Source organism: Branchiostoma lanceolatum, chromosome 14, assembly GCF_035083965.1.
Source record: "Branchiostoma lanceolatum isolate klBraLanc5 chromosome 14, klBraLanc5.hap2, whole genome shotgun sequence".
NCBI classification, from domain to species: domain Eukaryota; kingdom Metazoa; phylum Chordata; class Leptocardii; order Amphioxiformes; family Branchiostomatidae; genus Branchiostoma; species Branchiostoma lanceolatum.
Genome location: NC_089735.1, coordinates 13,315,429 through 13,340,878, shown reverse-complemented (window position 1 = coordinate 13,340,878; position 25,450 = coordinate 13,315,429). Strand labels below are relative to the sequence as shown.

The following is a 25,450-nucleotide window of genomic DNA, read 5'->3' as shown; positions in this document are numbered from 1 at the left end:
CGCACCCGACATTCCGATGAAAGAAGCCGGCTTTTTGTAGCCTGAATGACAGCCATTTTAGCTTCCGTACGCTACCCAAGCTCCGCTCCTCGCCAAAAGGCCGGGAGCGGAGCTTGGGTAGCGCAGCGGAGCTTGTGTAGCGGACGGAAGGCTGGTACTCATGCTAGGCTTTTTGTTGAACCACTGCCTTCCACGTGCTCTATCCAAGGTGTACAAAAATACCCTTTCTTTGTATCCTCTCTACAAAGACCTTTTCAGGTGCGCTTTCTGTAATCCGCTTAGGCTCTAACCTGTAATTTGCCCCCAGCTTATAGTCTGCAGAAGCAAACAAACTGGTATTAGGGTATCGTTATTATAGTTATTTGTAAAAAGGGATGGGGTCAATCAAAGGATGTTTCTGAACTTCTTCTGTGTGGTATGACAATGGATATATGTCTGGCTATGACATGACATGACATGCTAGCTGCTTAGAAAGGTGACAACACATATCTGTACTGAACAATGGATTTGGCAAGTTTTGCCGTAAGGTGAAACAAGGGGCCTTGACATTACACCTTAACTGGTTCAACATTTCGCCACACTCTATCAAAGTTATGTCATTCTTTTTTTAACATTTGAGGAGTTGAGGTTCCCAATAGCGAGTGATTGAAAGGTTAAATGATATATGTTAGGAGAGACTGTTGATATTGTTTGCTTCATTCCTCTGTCAGAAGAAGAATAAAGTTTGTAGGACACTGCTATACAGGAACAAGGGAAAGCTGGCGAATTAGCTGTTACTGTGGAGGCCAAGACACGTCATCATCATCATCATCATCATCATCATCATCATCATCATCATCATCATCATCATCATCATCATCATCATCATCATCATCATCATCATCATCATCATCATCATCATCATCATCATCATCATCGTTCCACAACAAAAGTCGTGATAGTGGGGTATACAATATTCTCACCGAGTGATACACCTCCAGACGACACGCGATGTATCTATATGATTAATCAGGTCTGGGATAAGTGACCTTATCTAGATGCGATTTCTTCCAAACCGATGGGCAAAGTAAAAAGATAGCTTTACAATGCCCAAAACCTTTCTAAGTTAAAGCCTTTCCAAACGATGTTTTGCACGACAGCCTTTTCAAATTTGGTGAATGAAGTCGTTGAAAGCAGTTAGACGACCAATTTCTAGGATAAAAAGGTTCTTTTTTGTCTATAGTGCTGCATATTGCACGTATTTTCTGGATAGGATGACAACCATTCCTAGACTTGGAAAACCATAGTATACAGACAGACTTTGTTAAACTCGTTTGATCCACGTTCTTGATTCAACTAAAAGAAGAAAAAAGGATATAGAAAACTGTAGATAGATTCAAATATCTGTTTTTTAATGGTTATTCTAGGCGTGCCTGTTGTCCGTTTAAATGCTTGCGTGACCGACTATCATTTGATACAACTCGCCTTTTTGTGGTTGTCAATCACAGAGTCTTCATAAACAGCCACAGGCTCCTAAACATATATTCTAAATTTTGGGGAGGGCAAAGTGTCTTTCCAATGCCGTCTACCATTCATTGTCACCACCACCATGACCTCTAGTCCGTCAGCTATCTCTTGATTGCTGTAGATACGTATGTGTGTGTGTGTGTGTGTGTGCGTGTGTGCGTGTGTGTGTGTGTGTGTGTGTGTGATGTACAATATGTATATTTCCATTGAATGTTTGAACCCAGGAAGAGTATCATAATAGATGGAAGGATATCAAAATAAAGTGAATAAAGGAAAATATGGCATTCTGTCGATTGCATATGTGAATGTGTGGCCATATATGTATATCTGCTTTCGTCCTGTAATTTCGTCTCTCTCTTTCAATCTTTCTCTTATCCACCCTCACCTGAAAGTAGAAGGTATGAGTTGAAACATAGATTGGCTTCGAAGTCGAACATGGTAAAGATACTCCAAAGAGACTATAACTTTTATAGCACATCGGGTTATACACGTTGATCAATTCTTTTCATTTACATAAATTAACAACACACCTAGATTTAGACCAACGCCCCAAAGTGTCAGTAATGACGTCACGACAGGTTAATTGACACTGCTTTATACCAGACGTGACATTCTTTATGATAAAGAGACAGTCTTGGCGGTTCAGTCGAGTGACTTTGTTCAACTACGCTTCGCTTCAATCACGTACGAGGCTGGTCTCCCATATTGAGAACACACGTTATCTAGACCCTATCAGGACAGGACCCAGTTGGGTTGAATTCTTTTCAAATTTAATAGATAGCATTCCTTTAGCCTGAAAAGCAACGATTTGACCAAGGAGGCTAAATCTCCTTGCGTTGACTGACGTGGATTGTTTGACACCGGTTCCGGAGCGGAAGCCCGTGCTGCGGACGACTTTGTCCGCCGGCGGCGACAGAAGGAACAGGCGGGCTGCAGACGACTTTGTCCCGCGGGGCCGACACGAGGGACGCGGCAAGTCCAAACCACGGTAAGATTCAAATGTAGCTTTTCACCTGTATGAACTTATTGATATCTCGTAACCACAAAGACCTACTTACGGTAACAGTGTATGCTATCTATGTTAAAGAGTTTATACCAACCTGGTACTAGTTCAGGACTTAACATGGAACGAATGGTTTGTTGTGAGACGATATATTGTCGAAGGGAACTCATGACAGTGTTGTAGTGACTTATAGCTGTGTATTAGCGTATGTAAATGCGAAGGACATTTTTAGCGACATGAAGGCGACGCGACAAGCAAACGAAAACGTACTAAAACCGTTCCTTATTCTACTTCGGGTGGACGTTTTGGGTGGATATTGTTGTCATTTTTGACAGTTCAAGATGTTTACGATTTAAGGTCAGCTTTGTGGTTAGTCTTTACCAGACTAACTATGCCGGCTATAGGGAGAATATCTGCAAGGGTTTCACTTGCAGGCTCCCTAGGATTGCAGATTGGACCCTCTCTCCGTAGCCGACTCCCTTAGCATACTATTCACTCTATTTGGCCAATTTCTGCTGTTTTCCCAGCCATCCGCGGGGCCTGGTAGAGGCTAATGTGTGGTATAAGTGAACACCTTAAGCCCTGGAGGTTCGGCGGAAATTCCATTCTTTAAGTGGCTAACTTTTAGGCCCTAAATCAACTGTTCGTCATGGTAGGACAAAAGAAAAACAACGCATACCTGACGGTAACACCTTGTTGTGTCACCAACCACGAAAAAGTTTCTGTGGAAAGACTGCGACTGTTTGAATCAGTGTAAAATGTGATAGCCACCATTGCGGCTGTAGCAATCATTTACAGAGCGTAGTAGTAGGACCTTAGAGATCGCTGTGCGCTCAAAACAAATCAGCATTTATATATACGTTAAGTGGAAGGGTTTGTTGATTTTGTGGCTCCTGTGGTAGCATTTGAGTTGGTCTATCACAAAATTATTGCTAATGTTAGTATTTTCATTGTGCCCGTCCACTCTACTAATGCCTTGCACATTTCACACAACTCAGAAATCAAAGTTGATCCAAATATTGGCTTTTTACCAGGTTAGTCGATTTAGACTTCGTCGGTGTCCAAGAGATGGTACCGTTTCATCGGAGATTAATGATTATTGGTGTTCGACGGACGTCGCCCGAGCTCCGTTCAATTTGTGACGGGGTAGGTTTTCAGCGAAAAATACGGTCGACGCTCTGACGATTTTGAAATTCGGCGAGCTTCGGGCGATCTTAAAATTCGGCCGACGCTCGCATGAATTTTGACGCCGGCTTTAGCGATCTGGCACCGTTTTCCTTAGCTTAGTATCCATCTCTGATATATCTGCCAAGTCTCTTTCCTTTTCGCAAAGTTTTTGTCGCTTCGGTGGAAGGGGGTCCTGACACAACATTTAAAATCGTAGAATCAAATATAAGATAACAGTCAGGTATTGAGGGGAGGGCTACTTTACCAGCTACATTTGATGTTTCGCACAAGAAAACGCAGAAATTTGTTTTTATGAAGTAGATAAGGAGGTCGAACATAATCTCAGCTGACGTAATGAAAGTGCAGGGACTTTCGTAGGGTATTTTTATCGGCTGGCGGAGATTACGGAGGTTACCAACGTCGGCTGCAGGCGCTCTCGTGGTCGTGTAGACCTTGAACTGCAGGTCCCTATACAGTGGCCGTACATGCGCTTATGTCCATTCGGCGTCTTGGTCTATGGATTCCCTTGCCTTCCACGTTTTCTTCTTGTCCGTCAGGTTGTTATTTACTTAGAAGGCGCGTCTGTGAATGTCCGTCTGTGCGTCTGTGATTGTCCCGGTCGGCTGATAGGACAGACCATTGACGGGGATCTATCTTGCAGGTGTTGAGAGTCTTTTTAATTGTATATGATTGTGTAGATTGTCCTTGCATGTGCCACTTACTCGAGCTCGGCCCCAAGCGGTCAGTTTTCTATTCTCCAAGCAGAGGAGGGGTTTCGGTTGGTTTTTGACGTGTTTTAGGCGTTTTTGTCGGGCTTTTTACTTTGTTATTTTTTTTGGGGGCCGTAGAAAGCCCGACAAAAACGCCTAAAACACGTCAAAAACCAGCCGAAACCCCTCCCCTGCTTGGAGAGTACCAGTTTTTTTAATCTCTACCATAGACATAAGACGAGCACTGTTCAATAAAAACTTTATATGACACACTTCCAGTTATCAAATGAACCCCTCCTCTGCGGCCAAAACCTCTCCTCTACGGCCCAAAAAAATAACAAAGTAAAAAGCCCGACAAAAACGCCTAAAACACGTCAAAAACCAGCCGGAACCCCTCCCCTGCTTGGAGAGTACCAGTTTTTTTCTATCTCTACCATAGACTAAGGACGAGAATTGTTCAATAAAAACTTTATATGACACACTTCCAGTTATCAAATGAAGCTTTTCTGTAGGCTAGAGTACATGCATACATACAAGTTTCATTTCTGAATCTCTAATGGGTTTTCTTTTGAGTAAAAGTGTGGTAGTGGAGTGGGTTGAATTCAGAGTGGTCATCGGGATCCTGAGTACGAGATGTATCAAGGTTTTTGTAGACTTATTTTAAATAGATTGAGAAAAACAAGACATATTTGATAGCTATTAAAATAGCAAGTGTGTCAACTTTTGTTTCTGATACTTCATAAACAACGTTGATTGGTGACCAATGATAATTGATATTCTAAGGGAGGCTATTGCTTGTTTTTGTTAGTGTGTACTACTTCTGTACACAATGTCCTTAATTCATAGTCTTGCAAGATTGATGAACGCCTACTGCTAGTATACTACTGTGGGGTCGTGTGGCGTATCGGCAGGGTGTTCGGCCCAGAACCCAGCGGTCCCGGGTTCAAATCCCGATGTTGTGCCCTTGGGAAAGGCACTTAACACGACTTTCCTCACTCCATCCAGGTGTAGAAATGGATATATTATTGTAATAATTCATGAAAAACTTGAGTGCAGTGCCACGTCGTCCTTGTCTGTCAAAAAACGACGTAAAACTACTAGTATACTACATTTAATCCAATTATTATGGAACTTATAGCTCCCTACAATTAGTGAAAGGGGCGGGGTTGAGAGAACGTTTCATTGAAATGCCGTCGTAAAGTAGTTGAATGTAGAATCCCAGACTGGGCCTGGGGGTACGTTGAAAATTAACAGACACTTGAAATGTATACATGACTTGCTAAAATAATAGTTATATTAAGTTTTTAACACCTGTTGAGAGAATGTTACGAATAATCTGACGTAACATGTTGAGCTATCTGTTGAGATGCTTAGATATCCAGTGACATTACATTGAGTGATGGAATAATATTAAGTACTAAGAGGGCTCCGTCTCCAGTTTGAACTATTGTAAAGCCCCCCTCTCACTGGACCCGCGGCACGCTGGCGGCGTCGCTGCGTCCTGAACTGGATTTGTGTTACCCTTGACTTTATAATGGGAATATCATTCAAAACGTACAAGTATGACCAAAAAGACAACAAAAACATAAAGCGTGCCGCGGGTCCAGTGGGAGGGGGGGCTTAAGGTGTGTCTAGTTTGACAAATTCTTAACATGTTGTAGCCAGAATTGTTGTCCACACGTTTTGTTAATTCCCGTAAGGGTTTATTTCGCAAACAGAAGTATATGTGCTGTTTTAGTTGCTTAACTCGTTTCTTTCTATGAGTTATAGTTTCCGCAGTTGGGTGCTCTATCAAAGATACTGTCAGTTAACAAGGTGAAGGTTTTTCGGGGTGGAACAATCAGAGCATCAAAACTAATTCCATTCTTCTGCCATGTCTGTATTCAGGCTCATTGAAACAGTTGTCTATCAATAGTTTCACACTATTTGAACATCTAAAACGATGTCAATCATTATTTGATACACTCCGTGCACAATATTTGCAACATAAGATGGGGTTACGCAATATTTGAACTTACAAGCACGATGACATGTGAGATACCGAAACGCACTCGTCACCATACATCACAAACGCCCGATCTGTCCAATGAGACCAACGTTTACGTGATCCTATGAACCAAGCCTTGTATGGGGTCGAAAAAGTCAGTGACATCTCGCTCAGATATCTGTCTTTGTAAAATACACCAAGTGCCCAAGGGGACCCGAAATTGGTGGAAACAATTGGAGAGATGCACCACATGATAGGAGATTCAGACATCAAGAAAATGAACTAAAATCTTAAGAACAGTGACCCAGGTTAGCTTTGAAAGGTTCTTTAGGTCAAAGGTGCGGTCGTCTTAGATGTCTGTTCATCGTCAGTACGCTATGACGTCTGAATAGATCTAGAGATAAAGCATGGTAGTGAAAGGTGCATAGCGCGTCAGTCTGATTCAAATTCTCTGGTGGGGGGACGAGTGCTATCACATTTGACAGCTAGAGTGGCCCGTAATTTGTAACATTGCCACAGGGCTGTCGCCAAGCACAACAATGACGTCTCTCGCTAGCTCCACGCCAGTGAAAACGTGACACGACCTAGGTTCAGATTCACTGAAAAAATGTGTCTTTTGGCAATTTTGAGAGTCTATTGCATGTGCACTTTTGCATATAGTCGTACCAGACAAGCGAATTTCGGACGCTTTGATAATTTAAATCTAACAGTCGTACCAGCCAAGCAAATTTCGGACGCTTTGATAATTTCAATCTACGTAAAAGGTTGTTTTTTCTGTGGGGTGGGTGTGGGGCGTTGTGCGCTTCGAGAGTCTATCGCACTAATGTGCAGGCATTCACACCAGCCAAGCAAATGTGGGAAACTTGAACAAGTCCAATGTATGAAATAGTAATTTTGCATTGTTATTTTCCAAACAAAACAAAGCAAAGAAAATTAATTTTTTAAAATATAATCAATGACATTATGCGATGAAATTCCTGTGAAATTTACTTACATTCGTGCGTTCGCCCGTTTTAAAGCTGCGTCTTTCTTTGTTGGAACACAGTGGGCGAACAGTGACATGTTGGCTTAACTTAAAACTCACTCATGTCAGTTAATCTGCCATGAAGTCCCTACAAAAGTAAACGTAATCGCTGTCAACACTAATTCTCCACAATTGTCATTCACTCACATTGTCGCTCCCTACCATTTCAACGGCCGTGAAACGTTCTACAGTTGTTTTTGTCGGTACAGACGTAGTACGTAGACGCCTGCCCTACCCTTTGCTTGCAGACAACATCACCGAAAATGTTGACCACGGTTGAACTTACAATACAGATGTATTCGATAACCTTTTTCCGAGTCACTGAATACCTGAAACGCTCGGCTCTCATCGAAGATTTGTCAAAAGATAGAGTTAACATAACCTAGGGCAACAAAGATTCCTTTACATCTCAACAGTTCTGACACTTCGTATTCAGCTCTAAACATTTAGTGTCAACTTTTATCGATAATGCACATATCTTTAGTGCCTCTTGTTGTTTCTTTAGCGATATTGTTTGTGACGGTAAATTGTACACAATATTCAGTCGTCGTTGATACCACAGCCTAAATTATATAAAATAAACAGGCGGTTGAGTACAATTTGACAATGGCAGCACTTCTGTGAATATTTTGGGGACAATTAATGACATCTAGTGCCAACTTTCAACATCTCTATAAGGTGATGGGCGTGAGAAAACACGCTGTTTGTTTGTTTGTTTGTCAAATATGATTTCCTTCTTTGACAAGTGTAATTGCTACTTTGACAAGTGTTGTTTGCAAATGTGATGAAATCTTTTTACCGTTTTAGTAGAAGCTAGGTCAGGCATCAACGATTTGTTAATAAACAGAGTTTGAACGTCTCACTTTAAAGCCTATGATGAACTTTACCTATTTTCGTCTGGTAAACATATTTAACTACAAAGGCTAGAATTTGACTTGTTGTGGTGTCTCCTGTTTAGTTGCACACCAAGTAAGCATTCACCACTGCTCTGCGCTGCAATATTCACTCACACTCGACAAAATCTGAGGCGGGACGAACATTCCACCTCTCCTTAAAGGATCACCACCATGGGGTGAGTATGAACAGATATTTACTAAGATGTTGTAACAATTGCTAATGCAGGCCAGGGGTCTACTACAATCTAGTACAATCGCCGGAGATATAAATCAATTACAGGTTTGCGTAGCAAAACCTTTGTTGGAGCCGTTGGCATGTGTGATGCCCGCCATCTTGATTTGGTGACGTCGCAGGGTAGCCATACCATTTCACTGGGAGGGGTGTTTGGGGGGGGGGGGGTGCTAACGTTCTCTCTATTCTGAACAAATCGGCACACAATTATCACACATTCAACTCAAATAATAACTCAATACCAATGCATATTTATAAAAAGACCCCGTACTCGCTAAACTAACATAACACACCTGAAGTATATGTAGCACAAATACTTAACTCCAGTTTCACCTTAGTTTATCGGATAGTGGAAAAGTGGTAAAGATATATAGATTTGACTGGGGCGTCGTCACGACCTCTTGACATACGCTGTCGTGTATTTTGGCACACTGACAATTTGTTTGTATCGCTTAAGTAGGTCAAACGAAGACACTCAGTTGGTGTTATGCATTGCATCTACGCGCGTACCGATTTTAGTCCATTTCTTTGAAGAAAAAAAGACGACAAAAGGAAGAAGAAACAATGAAACTTATTTGCTGTTTAAACTACAAATAAAGATCTGCTAAAAATTGTGCCATTAAGGCAGGAAGTGGTAGAGGACATTTAGAAGTAAAATTAAATATGTATCATCGACAACATCAAAAATAATATTCTGAATGCGCTGGGGATTACTAGTTTCATGTGTACTTGTATTTTCATAGGAGTGTTATCCTTTTACAAAGAGGTTATGAGTTTTATTGGTTTACTATACTTTTTCATGTATAAATCGAGCTTATGACTGAAATTTAACAGACCTGTTTTTATTCAACCTACTCTTGGCATGTTATCAATTTTTGTGACCTTTCGGTTATTGTCATCTTGAAGTTGCACACAGTTTGTGCACATTGTAGTACGCTGCTATGCAGATTGCTTGACATATCTAGATGTTAGTTTGTTTCAGTTTGTTTCAACGTCTCCTGAAAAAAGACAGCGTACCAGGATATTTGGAGTTTTTTTTTTAACTCAACCGGGTAATCTCACCTGCTGACGTTTCGGCGTCTGTCAGACACCTTCTTCAGAGCTTCTGACAGGAGTACTGCTTCTCACCGTCTGACAGACACCGAAACGTCAGCAGGTGAGATTACCTGGTTGTGTTAAAAGAAACTCCAAATATCCTATGTTCTACCAACCTGATGAAATCATTTTCGGAAGACAGCGTACCGGCGGGCAGTGCCGCATGAAAGAGAAAGAGCAAATGATGTATTGTTTGTTGACCGTTTTCTTCATGTTCTTTGGATAAAGACAAACTCGGTAGCCTGTTGTTGAGTGAGACATACTTTTTCCAACAGTTCCAACCTCAGGGTACCAACTCTGCTCCTCCTCCTGTGCGCTAGTTCACTCGTCTTCCTTATGGTCGATGCCAAGAAGAGAAAAAAGAAACGTAAGTCATGAAAAATAATGTCTTCGTTCCTGAGGCAACAAAAATCCGCATTGCGCTTCTGTTAGTAATTCTGTACTCTCCAAGCAGATATCCACGGTTCCAAAATCGTACAGGCTAGCCAGAGAAGCTCCAGTCACCCTGAGAAGTTGTTAGGCAATAAAAACCCTTCTGCCAGTTGGATACGGCCTTTGCAACCGTTGGGTCTGCTTGGAGACTAGTAATTCTGTTTCTATGCGTGGGCCAGAATGAACGCTACACTACATACCTGTATTAAGCTGTCTCGTCCTCGATATCAATGAAGCTATATTTACTGGCAAACATACAGAAATACGTGAAGATTTTTGAGACCATCCAGATGGTCTTGAAATGCCACATAATAGTTGGTTTCCGGATTTATCCGTTCCATTTTATTCCGGATTGAAAATAAAAGATTACGGGTACCGTTCAGGATATATGAATCACCCCCAAATGTGCATTTGTTGTCACCAACAGTTGCCGTCTATGTCGTCGTTCATGTAGCTGTTTCATTTTTAAGATTAAATTCATATGGTCTGACAATAATATCAACGACTGTATTTACAGCAAAGTGCTTCAACCTTGTCATAAAAGACACAATTCGGACTGGCTGTGCGCCTCCCTTTGTGAAGGGAGAGGTCTGCTATTTTAGGTGTCCCCCAGGATGCAGACGGCGCGGAGGGTCGAATAAAAGGACGTGCAAAGTCAGGCCAGCTCGATGGATTGGAGGACGAGGATTACAATGCGCCTGTGTGTATCTTTTGTCATTTTTAAAGCTTTAACACCACCTTAACAAGAAGCTATCATATGGGCAACATGTTGTTCTGGAAAAGATTTCAATTTTTGTGTGCCAAAATCCTATTATAGAGACCGTCAATTGAGACTAAAATGTCCTGTAATTTTGTAATTGGATTAATTTTGTTTATTTCAGGCCCACGCCCCTGTAGAGACTACCCTCCAGATGTACCAAACACGAGCGATGATAAGCTATGCATACCCTACTATTCAGGGACAGTCTGCTTCTACTACTGCAAATCTGGTTACGTCAGAGTCTCGGGACAGGTCTTTAAGCGATGTGTGAATGGACAATGGACGGGAAATGATCTCGTTTGTGGTGTGTACGATAATTTATCACGCCACTTCTTACCTCCATAAAAAATGGGTATGGTTTTGCTTTGTCTACGTGTGTGTGTGCGTGTCTGTTTGTGCTTCCGCCTTCCGGATATTTTGTAGGTCATTGTAACTTAAGAAGCTCTCGATAGATTGTAGTGATATTTGGTATGTAGGTAGTTGCTTGGAAGACGAAGGTCAATGCCTCTTGATGACCTCTAGTGACCTATAGTGACCTTATCTACATAACCTATCTACAAGTCATGACGATCCGTTAACCACAGCTTGAGTTATTCTCTTTCAAAGTTTTAAATAAGATCAGCACCTGCAGTTCCAAAAAAGCCGTTCTATCAATCCTTCTTCAAACTGATAAGAGTTTCCCACCTCAAATCACTAAAGCTAGATTGAATGTCAAGGAAAGGTGTAACGTCTGCTACTTTTAAAATATATTAGCTATTGTGCGACTTCGAAAAACATGATGAAGTACGCGGTGTTGAATTACATTTGACGCGTTTGCATACATCACGCTTCCATGTAACTTGTTATCTCCATGAAAATGGATATATAGTTTTGGGTGTGTCTGTTTGTTTGTCTGTTTGTTTGTCTGTTTGTTTGTTTGTTTGTCTGTTTGTTTGTCTGTTTGTGTCTCCTGACTACTCTAGTCAGCATAACTCAAGAACCTCTTGATGGATTATGATGAAATTTGGTATGTGGGCGGGTGTTGTCAAGCCGAACATCACGGATCGTATTTGGGCCAACTGGTATGTGACCTTGGTACTGCAGCAGAACTTCGGTTTTTGTATCTTTTAACCTTCCTGGCTATGGAGGAGATCATTGTGAAACAAGTAAGTATTCCTATCATTAAGTTGTAAAAAAAGATCGGTGCGGGCGTTTGGAATGGCAAAGCAGAGCTTTATTCTAAGACTGTCACAGTTGGTACTTCAACATTGACATATATGTCTCGTAGCAGTGGAGAAGAAAAGTCTTGAGATGGAGGAAATCTACTGCTGATTGTCTTTGGAGATTCATAGCATATTTCAGGCAATTGCAGGTTGAATTTCTCGGAAACACATTTAACTGCCATCCCACTATGTCAATGCAGACATCGACGACTGTTCTTCTGTGGTCTGTGAAAATGGCGGAACTTGCATTGACGGCGTCGACAGCTACAGCTGTAATTGTCTTCCTGGCTATGGAGGAGATCATTGTGAAACAAGTAAGTATTCCTATCATAAAGTTGTAAAAAAGATCGGTGCGGGCGTTTGGAATGGCAAAGGAGGACTTTATTCTACGACTGTCATATTTGGTACTTCAACATTGACATATGTCTCGTAGCAGTGGAGAAGAAAAGTCTTGAGATGGAGGAAATCTACTGCTGATTGTCTTTGAAGATTCATAGCATATTTCAGGCAATTGCAGGTTGAATTTCTCGGAAACACATTTAACTGCCATCCCACTATGCCAATGCAGACATCGACGACTGTTCTTCTGTGGTCTGTGAAAATGGCGGAACTTGCATTGACAGCGTCAACAGCTACAGCTGTAATTGTCTTCCTGGCTATGGAGGAGATCATTGTGAAACAAGTAAGTATTCCTATCATAAAGTTGTTAAAAAGATCGGTGCGGGCGTTTGGAATGGCAAAGCTGAACTTTATTCTAAGACTGTCACATTTAGTACTTCAACATTGACATATGTCTCGTAGCAGTGGATAAGAAAAGTCTTGAGATGGAGGAAATCTACTGCTGATTGTCTATGGAGATTCATAACATATTTCAGGCTATCGCAGGTTGAATTTCTGGGAAACACATTTAACTGCCATCCCAATATGTCAATGCAGACATCGACGACTGTGCTTCTGTGGTCTGTGAAAATGGCGGAACTTGCATTGACGGCGTCAACAGCTACAGCTGTGATTGTATTCCTGGCTATGGAGGAGATCATTGTGAAACAAGTAAGTATTCCTATCATAGTGTTGTAAAATAGATCGGTGCGGGCGTTTTGAATGGCAAAGCACGACTTTATTCTAAGAGTGTCACAGTTGGTACTTCAACATTGACATATGTCTCGTAGCAGTGGAGAAGAAAAGACTTAACATGGAGGAAATATACAGCTGATGTCTTTGGAGATTCATAACATATTTCAGGCAATAGCAGGTGGAATGTCTCCGAAACACATTTAACTGCCATCCCAATATGTCAATGCAGACATCGACGACTGTTCTTCTGTGGCCTGTGACAATGGCGGAACTTGCATTGACGGCGTCAACAGCTACAGCTGTAATTGTATTCCTGGCTATGGAGGAGATCATTGTGAAACAAGTAAGTAATCCCATTAAAAAGTTGTAAAAAGATCGGTGCGGGCGTTTTGAATGGCAAAGCACGACTTTATTCTAAGACTGTCACAGTTGGTACTTCAACTTTGACATATGTCTCGTAGCAGTGGAGAAGAAAAGACTTGACATCGAGGAAATCTACTGCTGATTGTCTTTGGAGATTCATAACATATTTCAGGCAATTGCAGGTTGATTGAATTTCTGGGAAGTGTCACATTTGGTACTTCAACATTGACATATGTCTCGTAGCAGTGGAGAAGTAAAGACTTGACATGGAGGAAATATACTGCTGATTGTCTTTGGAGATTCATAACATATCTATTTGACTGCTATCCCAATATGTCAATACAGACATCGACGACTGTTCTTCTGTGGTCTGTGAAAATGACGGAACTTGCATTGACGGCGTCAACAGCTACAGCTGTGATTGTATTCCTGGCTATATAGGAGATCATTGTGAAACAAGTAAGTATTCCTATCATAAAGTTGTAAATAAGATCGTCGCGGACATTTTGAATGGCAAAGCACGGCTTTATTCTAAGAGAATCATATTTGGCACTTCAATTTTGACATATGTCTCGTAGCAGTGGAGAAGAAAAGACTTGACGTGCAAAGTCAGGCCAGCTCGATGGATTGGAGTACGATGATTACAATGCGTCGGTGTGTGTCTTTTGTCTTTTTCAAAGCGTTAACACCAACTTAACAAGAAGCTATCTTATGGGTTATATTGAGTTCAGGAAAAGATTTACAATTTTTGTGTGCCAAAATTTTACAATAGAGGCCGTCAAGTGAGACAAAAATTTCCTGTATTTTTGTAATTGGATTAATTTTGTTTATTTCAGGTCCGGGGCGCCCACGCTCCTGTACAGACTACCCGCCAAACGTACCAAACACGAGGGATGATAAGCTCTGCACACCAACAACGTATCCCTACCGTTCAGGGACAATCTGCTTCTACTACTGCAAAGCTGGTTACGTCAGAGTCTCGGGACAGGTCTTCAAGCGATGTTTAAATGGACAATGGAGGGGAAGTGATCTCGTTTGTGGTGCGTACGATGATTTATCACGCCATTTCTTTCCTCCATAAAAAATGGGTATGGTTTTGCTTTGTCTACGTGTGTGTGTGCGTGTCTGTTTGTGCTTCCGCCTTCCGGATATTTTGTGGGTCATTGTAACTTAAGAAGCTCTCGATAGATTGTAGTGATATTTGGTATGTAGGTAGTTGCTTGGAAGACGAAGGTCAATGCCTCTTGATGACCTCTAGTGGCCTCTAGTGACCTTATCTACATAACCTATCTACAAGTCATGACGATCCGTCAACCACAGGTTGAGTTATTCTCTTTCAAAGTTTTAAATAAGATCAGCACCTGCAGTTCCAAAAAAGCCGTTCTATCAATCCTTCTTCAAACTGATAAGAGTTTCCCACCTCAAATCACTAAAGCTAGATTGAATGTCAAGGAAAGGTGTAACGTCTGCTACTTTTAAAATATACTAGCTATTGTGCGACTTCGAAAAACATGATGAAGTACGCGGTGTTGAATTACATTTGACGCGTTTGCATACATCACGCTTCAATGTAACTTGTTATCTCCATGACAAATGGATATATAGTTTTGGGTGTGTCTGTCTGTTTGTCTGTTTGTTTGTCTGTTTGTTTGTTTGTTTGTCTGTTTGTTTGTCTGTTTGTGTCTCCTGACTACTCTAGTCAGCATAACTCAAGAAACTCTTGATGGATTATGATGAAATTTGGTATGTGGGCGGGCAAACATCACGGATCGTATTTGGGCCAACTGGTATGTGACCTTGGTACTGCAGCAGAACTTCGGTTTTTGTATCTTTTAACCTGGACATGCTATGATCTTTTGGTGGCAGATAGATTGTGATGTAATAAAGAAGTGGTGTAGGTTTGGGCCCCCTAGCAGCTTGTCGTTACTGCTTCAGAAATGGATTCTGTTTTGTCGCTGGATGTAAGAAATCATTGCTTTGTATAACGAGTCGTGACAAACGAACATACTTATGTAGTTTTTATTGCTCATGGGAACTGGCTTTTACATAATACACATCGACATGTTTCCATTAACAAAAGGGGAGAATTATTGGTAGCGCACCATAACTGGTAGCAATACGTTAGAGGCTTGCTATGGAACTGCAGGGGCGCTTGAATTCTTGCACAGGGAATAACTAAAAAAGGAAATACGAATTCCCACGATATTTGGCATGCATGTAGCTTACAAACAATGTACAAAATAAAATCTAAATGCTAGGTAATCGAGTAAACTGCACTTCTGATCGCCTTGTGAGTGGCAAGGTATTTAAGACAATTTGTAGTTTGATTATCTCGAAAACACAACAAGAGCCTTCCCAATATGTTAATGCAGACATCGCCGAATGTTCTTCTGAGGTCTGTGAAAATGGCGGAACTTGCATTGACAGCGTCGACAGCTACAGCTGTAATTGTGCTCCTGGCTATGGAGGAGATCATTGTGAAACAAGTAAGTATTCCTATCATATTCGCACAAAGTTGCAAAAAAGATCAGTGCGGACGTTTTAAATGGTAAAGCAGAACTTTATTCTAAGACTGTCACATTTGGTACTTCAACATTGACATATGTCTCGTAGCAGTGGAGAAGAAAAGTCTTGAGATGGAGGAAATCTACTGCTGATTGTCTTTGGAGATTCATAGCATATTTCAGGCAATTGCAGGTTGAATTTCTCGGAAACACATTTAACTGCCATCCCACTATGCCAATGCAGACATCGACGACTGTTCTTCTGTGGTCTGTGAAAATGGCGGAACTTGCATTGACGGCGTCAACAGGTACAGCTGTAATTGTCTTCCTGGCTATGGAGGAGATCATTGTGAAACAAGTAAGTATTCCTATCATTAAGTTGTAAAAAAGATCGGTGCGGGCGTTTGGAATGGCAAAGCAGAGCTTTATTCTAAGACTGTCACATTTAGTACTTCAACATTGACATATGTCTCGTAGCAGTGGAGAAGAAAAGTCTTGAGATGGAGGAAATCTACTGCTGATTGTCGTTGGAGATTCATAGCATATTTCAGGCAATTGCAGGTTGAATTTCTCGGAAACACATTTAACTGCCATCCCACTATGTCAATGCAGACATCGACGACTGTTCTTCTGTGGTCTGTGAAAATGGCGGAACTTGCATTGACGGCGTCGACAGCTACAGCTGTAATTGTCTTCCTGGCTATGGAGGAGATCATTGTGAAACAAGTAAGTATTCCTATCATAAAGTTGTAAAAAAGATCGGTTCGGGCGTTTGGAATTCTCAAAGCAGAGCTTTATTCTAAGACTGTCACATTTGGCACTTCAACATTGACATATGTCTCGTAGCAGTGGAGAAGAAAAGTCTTGAGATGGAGGAAATCTACTGCTGATTGTCTTTGGAGATTCATAGCATATTTCAGGCAATTGCAGGTTGAATTTCTCGGAAACACATTTAACTGCCATCCCATTATGTCAATGCAGACATCGACGACTGTTCTTCTGTGGTCTGTGAAAATGGCGGAACTTGCATTGACGGCGTCGACAGCTACAGCTGTAATTGTCTTCCTGGCTATGGAGGAGATCATTGTGAAACAAGTAAGTATTCCTATCATAAAGTTGTTAAAAAGATCGGTGCGGGCGTTTGGAATGGCAAAGCAGAACTTTATTCTAAGACTGTCACATTTGGTACTTCAACATTGACATATGTCTCGTAGCAGTGGAGAAGAAAAGTCTTGAGATGGAGGAAATCTACTGCTGATTGTCTTTGGAGATTCATAGCATATTTCAGGCAATTGCAGGTTGAATTTCTCGGAAACACATTTAACTGCCATCCCATTATGTCAATGCAGACATCGACGACTGTTCTTCTGTGGTCTGTGAAAATGGCGGAACTTGCATTGACGGCGTCGACAGCTACAGCTGTAATTGTCTTCCTGGCTATGGAGGAGATCATTGTGAAACAAGTAAGTATTCCTATCATAAAGTTGTAAAAAAGATCGGTTCGGGCGTTTGGAATTCTCAAAGCAGAGCTTTATTCTAAGACTGTCATATTTGGTACTTCAACATTGACATATGTCTCGTTGCAGTGGAGAAGAAAAGTCTTGAGATGGAGGAAATCTACTGCTGATTGTCTTTGGAGATTCATAGCATATTTCAGGCAATTGCAGGTTGAATTTCTCGGAAACACATTTAACTGCCATCCCATTATGTCAATGCAGACATCGACGACTGTTCTTCTGTGGTCTGTGAAAATGGCGGAACTTGCATTGACGGCGTCGACAGCTACAGCTGTAATTGTCTTCCTGGCTATGGAGGAGATCATTGTGAAACAAGTAAGTATTCCTATCATAAAGTTGTTAAAAAGATCGGTGCGGGCGTTTGGAATGGCAAAGCAGAACTTTATTCTAAGACTGTCACATTTGGCACTTCAACATTGACATATGTCTCGTAGCAGTGGAGAAGAAAAGTCTTGAGATGGAGGAAATCTACTGCTGATTGTCTTTGGAGATTCATAGCATATTTCAGGCAATTGCAGGTTGAATTTCTCGGAAACACATTTAACTGCCATCCCACTATGCCAATGCAGACATCGACGACTGTTCTTCTGTGGTCTGTGAAAATGGCGGAACTTGCATTGACGGCGTCGACAGCTACAGCTGTAATTGTCTTCCTGGCTATGGAGGAGATCATTGTGAAACAAGTAAGTATTCCTATCATAAAGTTGTAAAAAAGATCGGTGCGGGCGTTTGGAATGGCAAAGCAGAGGTTTTTTCTAAGACTGTCACATTTGGTACTTCAACATTGACATATGTCTCGTAGCAGTGGAGAAGAAAAGTCTTGAGATGGAGGAAATCTACTGCTGATTGTCTTTGGAGATTCATAGCATATTTCAGGCAATTGCAGGTTGAATTTCTCGGAAACACATTTAACTGCCATCCCACTATGTCAATGCAGACATCGACGACTGTTCTTCTGTGGTCTGTGAAAATGGCGGAACTTGCATTGACGGCGTCGACAGCTACAGCTGTAATTGTCTTCCTGGCTATGGAGGAGATCATTGTGAAACAAGTAAGTATTCCTATCATAAAGTTGTTAAAAAGATCGGTGCGGGCGTTTGGAATGGCAAAGCAGAACTTTATTCTAAGACTGTCACATTTGGCACTTCAACATTGACATATGTCTCGTAGCAGTGGAGAAGAAAAGTCTTGAGATGGAGGAAATCTACTGCTGATTGTCGTTGGAGATTCATAGCATATTTCAGGCAATTGCAGGTTGAATTTCTCGGAAACACATTTAACTGCCATCCCACTATGTCAATGCAGACATCGACGACTGTTCTTCTGTGGTCTGTGAAAATGGCGGAACTTGCATTGACGGCGTCGACAGCTACAGCTGTAATTGTCTTCCTGGCTATGGAGGAGATCATTGTGAAACAAGTAAGTATTCCTATCATAAAGTTGTTAAAAAGATCGGTGCGGGCGTTTGGAATGGCAAAGCAGAACTTTATTCTAAGACTGTCACATTTGGTACTTCAACATTGACATATGTCTCGTAGCAGTGGAGAAGAAAAGTCTTGAGATGGAGGAAATCTACTGCTGATTGTCTTTGGAGATTCATAGCATATTTCAGGCAATTGCAGGTTGAATTTCTCGGAAACACATTTAACTGCCATCCCACTATGTCAATGCAGACATCGACGACTGTTCTTCTGTGGTCTGTGAAAATGGCGGAACTTGCATTGACGGCGTCGACAGCTACAGCTGTAATTGTCTTCCTGGCTATGGAGGAGATCATTGTGAAACAAGTAAGTATTCCTATCATAAAGTTGTTAAAAAGATCGGTGCGGGCGTTTGGAATGGCAAAGCAGAACTTTATTCTAAGACTGTCACATTTGGCACTTCAACATTGACATATGTCTCGTAGCAGTGGAGAAGAAAAGTCTTGAGATGGAGGAAATCTACTGCTGATTGTCGTTGGAGATTCATAGCATATTTCAGGCAATTGCAGGTTGAATTTCTCGGAAACACATTTAACTGCCATCCCACTATGCCAATGCAGACATCGACGACTGTTCTTCTGTGGTCTGTGAAAATGGCGGAACTTGCATTGACGGCGTCGACAGCTACAGCTGTAATTGTCTTCCTGGCTATGGAGGAGATCATTGTGAAACAAGTAAGTATTCCTATCATAAAGTTGTAAAAAAGATCGGTGCGGGCGTTTGGAATGGCAAAGCAGAGGTTTTTTCTAAGACTGTCACATTTGGTACTTCAACATTGACATATGTCTCGTAGCAGTGGAGAATAAAAGTCTTGAGATGGAGGAAATCTACTGCTGATTGTCTTTGGAGATTCATAGCATATTTCAGGCAATTGCAGGTTGAATTTCTCGGAAACACATTTAACTGCCATCCCACTATGTCAATGCAGACATCGACGACTGTTCTTCTGTGGTCTGTGAAAATGGCGGAACTTGCATTGACGGCGTCGACAGCTACAGCTGTAATTGTCTTCCTGGCTATGGAGGAGATCATTGTGAAACAAGTAAGTATTCCTATCATAAAGTTGTTAAAAAGATCGGTGCGGGCGTTTGGAATGGCAAAGCAGAACTTTATTCTAAGACTGTCACATTTGGTACTTCAACATTGACATATGTCTCGTAGCAGTGGAGAAGAAAAGTCTTGAGATGGAGGAAATCTACTGCTGATTGTCTTTGGAGATTCATAGCATATTTCAGGCAATTGCAGGTTGAATTTCTCGGAAACACATTTAACTGCCATCCCACTATGTCAATGCAGACATCGACGACTGTTCTTCTGTGGTCTGTGAAAATGGCGGAACTTGCATTGACGGCGTCGACAGCTACAGCTGTAATTGTCTTCCTGGCTATGGAGGAGATCATTGTGAAACAAGTAAGTATTCCTATCATAAAGTTGTTAAAAAGATCGGTGCGGGCGTTTGGAATGGCAAAGCAGAACTTTATTCTAAGACTGTCACATTTGGCACTTCAACATTGACATATGTCTCGTAGCAGTGGAGAAGAAAAGTCTTGAGATGGAGGAAATCTACTGCTGATTGTCTTTGGAGATTCATAGCATATTTCAGGCAATTGCAGGTTGAATTTCTCGGAAACACATTTAACTGCCATCCCACTATGCCAATGCAGACATCGACGACTGTTCTTCTGTGGTCTGTGAAAATGGCGGAACTTGCATTGACGGCGTCGACAGCTACAGCTGTAATTGTCTTCCTGGCTATGGAGGAGATCATTGTGAAACAAGTAAGTATTCCTATCATAAAGTTGTAAAAAAGATCGGTGCGGGCGTTTTGAATGGCAAAGCAGAGGTTTTTTCTAAGACTGTCACATTTGGTACTTCAACATTGACATATGTCTCGTAGCAGTGGAGAAGAAAAGTCTTGAGATGGAGGAAATCTACTGCTGATTGTCTTTGGAGATTCATAGCATATTTCAGGCAATTGCAGGTTGAATTTCTCGGAAACACATTTAACTGCCATCCCACTATGTCAATGCAGACATCGACGACTGTTCTTCTGTGGTCTGTGAAAATGGCGGAACTTGCATTGACGGCGTCGACAGCTACAGCTGTAATTGTCTTCCTGGCTATGGAGGAGATCATTGTGAAACAAGTAAGTATTCCTATCATAAAGTTGTTAAAAAGATCGGTGCGGGCGTTTGGAATGGCAAAGCAGAACTTTATTCTAAGACTGTCACATTTGGTACTTCAACATTAACATTAGTCTCGTAGCAGTGGAGAAGAAAAGTCTTGAGATGGAGGAAATCTACTGCTGATTGTCTTTGGAGATTCATAGCATATTTCAGGCAATTGCAGGTTGAATTTCTCGGAAACACATTTAACTGCCATCCCACTATGTCAATGCAGACATCGACGACTGTTCTTCTGTGGTCTGTGAAAATGGCGGAACTTGCATTGACGGCGTCGACAGCTACAGCTGTAATTGTCTTCCTGGCTATGGAGGAGATCATTGTGAAACAAGTAAGTATTCCTATCATAAAGTTGTAAAAAAGATCGGTGCGGGCGTTTTGAATGGCAAAGCAGAACTTTATTCTTAGACTGTCAAATTTGATACTTGAACATTGACATATGTCTCGTAGCAGTGGAGAAGAAAAGTCTTGACATGGAGGAAATCTACTGCTGATTATCTTTGGAGATTCATAGCATATTGCAGGTTGAATTTCTCGGAAACACATTTAACTGCCATCCCACTATGTCAATGCAGACATCGACGACTGTTCTTCTGTGGTCTGTGAAAATGGCGGAACTTGCATTGACGGCGTCAACAGCTACAGCTGTAATTGTGCTCCTGGCTATGGAGGAGATCATTGTGAAACAAGTAAGTATTCCTATCATAAAGTTGTAAAAAAGATCGGTGCGGGCGTTTTGAATGGCAAAGCAGAACTTTATTCTTAGACTGTCACATTTGGTACTTGAACATTGACATATGTTGAGGAAGCAGAGGAGAAGAAAAGTCTTGACATGGAGGAAATCTACTGCTGATTGTCTTTGGAGATTCATAGCATATTGCAGGTTGAATTTCTCGGAAACACATTTAACTGCCATCCCACTATGTCAATGCAGACATCGACGACTGTTCTTCTGTGGTCTGTGAAAATGGCGGAACTTGCATTGACGGCGTCAACAGCTACAGCTGTAATTGTGCTCCTGGCTATGGAGGAGATCATTGTGAAACAAGTAAGTATTCCTATCATAAAGTTGTAAAAAAGATCGGTGCGGGCGTTTTGAATGGCAAAGCAGAACTTTATTCTTAGACTGTCACATTTAGTACTTGAACATTGACATATGTCTCGTAGCAGTGGAGAAGAAAAGTCTTGACATGGAGGAAATCTACTGCTGATTATCTTTGGAGATTCATAGCATATTGCAGGTTGAATTTCTCGGAAACACATTTAACTGCCATCCCACTATGTCAATGCAGACATCGACGACTGTTCTTCTGTGGTCTGTGAAAATGGCGGAACTTGCATTGACGGCGTCAACAGCTACAGCTGTAATTGTGCTCCTGGCTATGGAGGAGATCATTGTGAAACAAGTAAGTATTCCTATCATAAAGTTGTAAAAAAGATCGGTGCGGGCGTTTTGAATGGCAAAGCAGAACTTTATTCTTAGACTGTCAAATTTGATACTTGAACATTGACATATGTCTCGTAGCAGTGGAGAAGAAAAGTCTTGACATGGAGGAAATCTACTGCTGATTGTCTTTGGAGATTCATAGCATATTTCAGGCAATTGCAGGTTGAATTTCTCGGAAACACATTTAACTGCCATCCCACTATGTCAATGCAGACATCGACGACTGTTCTTCTGTGGTCTGTGAAAATGGCGGAACTTGCATTGACGGCGTCAACAGCTACAGCTGTAATTGTGCTCCTGGCTATGGAGGAGATCATTGTGAAACAAGTAAGTATTCCTATCATAAAGTTGTAAAAAAGATCGGGGCGGGCGTTTTGAATGGCAAAGCAGAACTTTATTCTTAGACTGTCACATTTGGTACTTGAACATTGACATATGTCGAGGTAGCAGAGGAGAAGAAAAGTCTTGACATGGAGGAAATCTACTGCTGATTGTCTTTGGAGATTCATAGCATATTTCAGGCAATTGCAGGTTGAATTTCTCGGAAACACATTTAACTGCCATCCCACTATGTCAATGCAGACATCGACGACTGTTCTTCTGTGGTCTGTGAAAATGGCGGAACTTGCATTGACGGCGTCAACAGCTACAGCTGTAATTGTGCTCCTGGCTATGGAGGAGATCATTGTGAAACAAGTAAGTATTCCTATCATAAAGTTGTAAAAAAGATCGGTGCGGGCGTTTTGAATGGCAAAGCAGAACTTTATTCTTAGACTGTCACATTTGGTACTTGAACATTGACATATGTCTCGTAGCAGTGGAGAAGAAAAGTCTTGACATGGAGGAAATCTACTGCTGATTGTCTTTGGAGATTCATAGCATATTTCAGGCAATTGCAGGTTGAATTTCTCGGAAACACATTTAACTGCCATCCCACTATGTCAATGCAGACATCGACGACTGTTCTTCTGTGGTCTGTGAAAATGGCGGAACTTGCATTGACGGCGTCAACAGCTACAGCTGTAATTGTGCTCCTGGCTATGGAGGAGATCATTGTGAAACAAGTAAGTATTCCTATCATAAAGTTGTAAAAAAGATCGGTGCGGGCGTTTTGAATGGCAAAGCAGAACTTTATTCTAAGACTGTCACATTTGGTACTTCAACATTGACATATATCCAGGTAGCAGAGGAGAAGAAAAGTCTTGACATGGAGGAAATCTACTGCTGATTATCTTTGGAGATTCATAGCATATTGCAGGTTGAATTTCTCGGAAACACATTTAACTGCCATCCCACTATGTCAATGCAGACATCGACGACTGTTCTTCTGTGGTCTGTGAAAATGGCGGAACTTGCATTGACGGCGTCAACAGCTACAGCTGTAATTGTGCTCCTGGCTATGGAGGAGATCATTGTGAAACAAGTAAGTATTCCTATCATAAAGTTGTAAAAAAAGATCGGTGCGGGCGTTTTGAATGGCAAAGCAGAACTTTATTCTTAGACTGTCAAATTTGATACTTGAACATTGACATATGTCTCGTAGCAGTGGAGAAGAAAAGTCTTGATCATGGAGGAAATCTACTGCTGATTGTCTTTGGAGATTCATAGCATATTTCAGGCAATTGCAGGTTGAATTTCTCGGAAACACATTTAACTGCCATCCCACTATGTCAATGCAGACATCGACGACTGTTCTTCTGTGGTCTGTGAAAATGGCGGAACTTGCATTGACGGCGTCAACAGCTACAGCTGTAATTGTGCTCCTGGCTATGGAGGAGATCATTGTGAAACAAGTAAGTATTCCTATCATAAAGTTGTAAAAAAGATCGGTGCGGGCGTTTTGAATGGCAAAGCAGAACTTTATTCTTAGACTGTCACATTTGGTACTTGAACATTGACATATGTCGAGGTAGCAGAGGAGAAGAAAAGTCTTGACATGGAGGAAATCTACTGCTGATTGTCTTTGGAGATTCATAGCATATTTCAGGCAATTGCAGGTTGAATTTCTCGGAAACACATTTAACTGCCATCCCACTATGTCAATGCAGACATCGACGACTGTTCTTCTGTGGTCTGTGAAAATGGCGGAACTTGCATTGACGGCGTCAACAGCTACAGCTGTAATTGTGCTCCTGGCTATGGAGAGGATCATTGTGAAACAAGTAAGTATTCCTATCATAAAGTTGTAAAAAAGATCGGTGCGGGCGTTTTGAATGGCAAAGCAGAACTTTATTCTTAGACTGTCACATTTGGTACTTGAACATTGACATATGTCTCGTAGCAGTGGAGAAGAAAAGTCTTGACATGGAGGAAATCTACTGCTGATTGTCTTTGGAGATTCATAGCATATTTCCGGCAATTGCAGGTTGAATTTCTCGGAAACACATTTAACTGCCATCCCACTATGTCAATGCAGACATCGACGACTGTTCTTCTGTGGTCTGTGAAAATGGCGGAACTTGCATTGACGGCGTCAACAGCTACAGCTGTAATTGTGCTCCTGGCTATGGAGGAGATCATTGTGAAACAAGTAAGTATTCCTATCATAAAGTTGTAAAAAAGATCGGTGCGGGCGTTTTGAATGGCAAAGCAGAACTTTATTCTAAGACTGTCACATTTGGTACTTTAACATTGACATATATCCAGGTAGCAGAGGAGAAGAAAAGTCTTGACATGGAGGAAATCTACTGCTGATTATCTTTGGAGATTCATAGCATATTGCAGGTTGAATTTCTCGGAAACACATTTAACTGCCATCCCACTATGTCAATGCAGACATCGACGACTGTTCTTCTGTGGTCTGTGAAAATGGCGGAACTTGCATTGACGGCGTCAACAGCTACAGCTGTAATTGTGCTCCTGGCTAT

At 41.5% G+C, this 25,450-nt stretch overlaps 1 protein-coding gene and 1 long non-coding RNA gene across 2 annotated transcripts in view; both read left to right on the top strand.

Annotated features, from left to right (window-relative positions):
• The first annotated feature begins 9,914 nt into the window (after positions 1 to 9,914).
• Positions 9,915 to 11,000, top strand: LOC136448367 (uncharacterized). The gene is made up of 3 exons (XR_010757866.1): positions 9,915 to 9,987; positions 10,570 to 10,752; positions 10,934 to 11,000. It is a non-coding gene; the product is annotated as an uncharacterized lncRNA (long non-coding RNA).
• Positions 11,001 to 12,582: 1,582 nt separating this feature from the next.
• Positions 12,583 to 25,450, top strand: part of LOC136448452 (uncharacterized) — a 75,029-nt gene continuing 62,161 nt past the window's right edge. Inside the window, exons 1-3 of the mRNA XM_066448017.1 lie at positions 12,583 to 12,696; positions 12,951 to 13,064; positions 13,318 to 13,431. The gene's annotated coding sequence lies outside the window, so the exon portion shown is untranslated. The remainder of the gene's footprint in view (positions 12,697 to 12,950; positions 13,065 to 13,317; positions 13,432 to 25,450) is intronic.